The 4,797-nt window shown below is 40.9% G+C and overlaps 1 pseudogene; it reads right to left on the bottom strand.

The window, feature by feature from the left end:
* Positions 1 to 974: 974 nt before the first annotated feature.
* Positions 975 to 2,510, bottom strand: LOC114221764 (actin-related protein 3 pseudogene; annotated as a pseudogene).
* Positions 2,511 to 4,797: the final 2,287 nt, after the last annotated feature.

Below are 4,797 nucleotides of genomic sequence, written 5' to 3'. Positions count from 1 at the left end.
ACAGCGCTCACCAGAGCCCATCGTTAGTTTCTGATGTAGTGTTCCAGGATTCATTGTTTGCGTATAACACCCCGTGCTCCACGCAGAACGTGCCCTCTTTAATACCCGTCACCAGGGTCACCCATTCCCCACCCCCTCCCCTCTAGACTTACTCAGTTTTAAGGCTGGTAGAGACTATAGAAATTTCAAAGGACCTTAATGGTAATCTGGGCAGTTAGCCTGCTGGTCTAAATCCTGTAAAACTGTCTCTGACATCAGACTCACAACACTTAATATTTTCAACAAGCATTTATTTTGTGTAAGTTGCTGTACTACTAAACTATTTTAAAAGTCCCAATCGTAAATGACATTAACAATAAATATCAAATAAGAGCTACAGATAATGAACAGCTGGATTAGGGAGGGGGAGAAATCACTTCTGGGCTGGTATAGACAGAGAGGGGTTCATAGAGGGTTAAAATTCAGGTTTCTATTTGCCATTGACTGAAGCATGACTCAATAATTTATTTTTAAGTCAATTTATTATCACCTGGCCACTATTTCAATGTTGCAGCTTTGGCTAAATGATATTACCAGAAATAACCTCTTTGGGGCTGGAGAGAGTCTGTTAAGAGTCTAGCTTTTTTTTTTTTTTTTAATTTATCCTTTACTTGGTCACTTGTTTTTCCTCAAATACTAGTTTTTCTTTGACTTTTTTCCTCAAAGTATAAAAAGTATGAAATATAAACAAGCTCTTGCATTGCACACTTAGAAGTGTACAACTCAAGCATTATAGAGCTATCTACATACCGATAAATCCCTTCAAATCTTGGATAATTCAATAATATACAAAATATCAGGGCACAGAAAGAACTAAAACCCACTTCTTTTTGTTACACGTAAGATTCAAATATCCAGTCTAAAGAAAAACACTTAATCATTTTGGCTCTCCTCTACATTCTCATGTTGATATAGTTATTAAAATATTCCTGTATAATTATGTTTGGTCTTCTTACTTCAAGTCAGGTTTAAAACCACAAGACCAGCCATCCAGACAAAACAGGTAATCAGAAAGATTATTTCTTCCCCACCTCCCTAACCCCAATAATTATGAAATCAATTTTACGACATGACTCCAAACACTGGATTGTGACGACAAATGCTAGGTCCAATTTCTTCATAATCTTTTTTGGTGTGGCATACTTCGTAGAACTCGGGCGTGGAAGCCAGCATGGATCCTCCAAACCAAACTGCATATTGCTGCATGTGGTGTGCAATGACTTGTACATCAATAGGTTTTGGCTTCAATCTGCCACCACTCAATTCCTCACTTAATTTCAGCCTGGCATCTACAGTTCTTTTCAAATCTCTTTGCAAGCAACGTCCAAAGTCCCTGAACATGGTTGAACCTCCAGAGAGGACAATATTCTTGTAGAGAGGACGTCTGACATCAATAGGGCAATTCTGAATTACTTCATCTACAACTTCTGAGATAGGTTGAGTAAAGTCTGGATTAGCAAACTCTGGATGAAAAAAGATTTCAGGTCCCAAGAATCTCTCATAACCAACATCAATAGAAAATTCTTTCTTTGAGATAGCATTGATTCCAGTATATTGCTTAATCCACTTTGATCCATCTGTGTCATACTTGTTAAATTCTTTTACTAAATCTGGGCAGACGTAACTATAGCGCTCCTTTACTGCCTTAGCAGTTTCCAAGGATTGCTCTGGAGGGATTCCTACTTCTCGGTCTCTCAGCAACTGCTGAATAAAATATGTTATATCTCGTCCTGCGATTGGAATGTGCTTAATACAGCTGCCAATCACATACCCTTCAGCCACAGGAATGACATGGGTGACACCATCTCCACTGTCTATTACTGTACCGGTCAATGTCCGTTCTCCTACTTGTCTTGAGGTCCAAGATGCAGCTAAGGCAAGAAGAGCCTGCACAGCAATGTACAAGCCTGGAACATTGAAGGACTCAAACATTATTTCAGCAGTATATTCCCTGTTTTCTGGAGTATTCAGTGGAGGTTCAGTCAAAAGAAAATAATGGTCTTCTGGTTCTGCCCTTAAATATTTAAGAATCACTTGTTCCATAAACCTTTCCATCAAGTCCCAATCTTCAACTGTACCATGGCGAATTGGCCACTTTGTTGCATACGTAGGTTTTTCTATTGCTTCATCACCAATAAAGAAGTCTAGGTCATCGACACCTTTCATCACCCTCCTTTGAGCTTGATCACCCACTTTTGCAGACTCCTTAATAGCAATACAGGAAGGAATGATAAACTGTGGTTCTGTGTTTCCAGCATATCCTAGTTTTGTATACCCCGTGCCACAGTCCACCACACAGGCCGGCAGCCGTCTCGCCATCTTCCTCCTCGCCTGCTACTGCCGCTGCCGCCGTCTGCTCCGTGCTGATTGGGGCCAGGGATTAACGGCGGGAGATCGGAGCTATCTGACCATCCACAGCCGGGCCGCCCTCTCCGTCTGGGGGGGAGCCGGGAAGCCGAAGCAGTAGCGAGAAAGCAGCAGGCTCGGTCAGTGGCTACCATTTCCGCAACCCAGGCGGGCAGGCCAAGAGTCTAGCTTTTTGCTTCTTTGTTTTTGTCTTTAGAGCAGTGGGGGTGGGGTGGAGACAAAGGGAGAGGGAGAATGTTAAGCAGCTTCCAGGCCCTGCGCAGAGCCTGACACAGGGCTTGATCTCATGACCCTGAGACCATGACTTGACTCAGACGCTTAACCAACTGAGCCACCCAGGTGCCCTTGTTTTTGTTTTTTTAAGTGCACGTGTGCATAGAAGCTATCTGAGATAAGCCAAGTGAGTCCACATACAGGCATTCAATGTCCCTTATCATTAAGACAGTCACGTGTTTTTCATACATAAAAAGCAACTGCACCCAAATGGGTAGAGAATATGTTCACCCTTTATTGTTACTGCTACAACTGAGTCATTTGTCTTGATCTTTGGACATAAGCTAAAGGTGGGACAAAGTAAAACAACAGTGGAAACAGAGAGCAGAGTCATGAATCAGATTAAAAATGGATGTGACAAAGATGAAAGCTTCATGTATTTGCCCCAGGTGGACCACAGGGTTGGTGATAGACCTTTAACCAGTGAACCTGTGCTGTTCCCACACATATCCAATCACAACATAGAGAAAATTAGTGGCCTGTTAGAAAATCTAACTTATAGCTTGTAAAGAAACTTGACAGTATGGCTAAGAAAAAAAAAAAAATCAAGGCAGAGGATATTCGGTAAAAGGTGAAAGATTTATACAATCTAAAGAGAAACCAGAGTATGGCATGGAATATTTGGAATAAAAGATGGAAAGAAAATTAGGGCTTTGAGGTATGATTTTCTTAAAGAAAGTAGGGAAAGTACACTATGCAGTAAAATAAATAAATAAAAGGTTTTTCTTCCTTTAAACTTTTGCAGCTAGCTGAGAGACTCAGGTGTAGGTCAGAGAATGAAGGCTAAAGGTGACAAAAACATCTATTTCCCCTAGGTTTATAAGAAGAAAAGCTCTGATGTGAGTTAACACTGCCTTATGAATTTTTTTAAAAAGATTTTTATTTATTTATTTGTCAGAGAGAGAGAGAGAGCACAAGCAGGGGGAGCAGCAGAGGGAGAGGGAGAAGAAGGCTCCTCACTGAGCAAGGAGCCCGATGTGGGACCCAATGAGCCGAAGGCAGATGCTTAACAACTGAGCCACCCAGGTGTCCCTGCCTTATGAATTTTTATTGTGAAGATTGCACTTACTTTTAATCAACGTGAAAAAACAGTGGACAAGAAAAAATAGTAAATGGTCGCAGTAAATATGGAATTAGATTACAACTAAAATAATATGCTGAAGTACACGATCCTTTTTTTAAAATAAGCCAAATTAAAGTATGAGTTTAAGAAATGCCTTGGGGAAAACGTGGGCATTGATCTGATGGCTAAAAATGTAAAGGTCACATACTTTTAAATATAATTTTTACCCTTAAATGTCCGTTTCCATTTACATACTTAAGATTTCCTATTTCCTTCCATTTATCTTCAAATAAAAGATGAACAGCTACACCTCAGAAACTGCCAAACATACTGCAGAAACACTTGCAGAAAATTTTCGCCTGGCTTTTTTTACAGGTGCTGCTAGAAAGTAAAGTTTAACTAGAGTTAACTACAGAATGGGCGAGGTCAGAGATTGTTTTATCAACTGTATTAGATGCAATGGCAAAGAAAATTTCTGTTACCTACTGGAGACCCATGGAAACAATTGGGTTTCACTGGAAATTAACGAATATAAGGATTTCCATGGATATGGAGCGATATGTAGATATGCAGAGACAGGACTCTATAAATGTTAAGTGTCCCCCATGATTCAGCTGATATGCATTTCTCTCCTGGCTCTTCTACTGAGGAGCAACCGGAGAGACTGTCCTGCAGCAGGAATGTCCTTTCCTTTCTGTTGATATGCTGATATTCAGCTGATATGCATATTCAGCTGATATGCATTTCTCTCCTGGCATTTCTCTCGGGCTCTTCTACGGAGGAGCAACAGGAGAGAATGTCCTGCAGCAGGAATGTCCTCTGTTGCTCCTTCGTAGAAGAGCCGGAGAGAAATGCGTATCAGCTGAATCATGGGGGACACTTAACATTTATAGAGTCGTTTCTCTACATATCTACATAACGCCCCATATCCATGGAAATCCTTATATTCGTTAATTTCCAGTGAAATCGAACCATGAGAGACAATGGACTCTGAAAAACAAACTGAGGGTTCTGGAAGGGAGGGGGTGAGGGGATGGGTTAGCCTGGTGATGGGT

This window comes from Eumetopias jubatus, unplaced genomic scaffold, assembly GCF_037043125.1.
Source record: "Eumetopias jubatus isolate StellerSeaLion01/CBP00866 unplaced genomic scaffold, mEumJub1_p1.0 scaffold_14, whole genome shotgun sequence".
NCBI classification, from domain to species: domain Eukaryota; kingdom Metazoa; phylum Chordata; class Mammalia; order Carnivora; family Otariidae; genus Eumetopias; species Eumetopias jubatus.
Note: the sequence above shows the minus strand (reverse complement) of the source record. Positions and strands in the feature narration are given on the sequence as shown.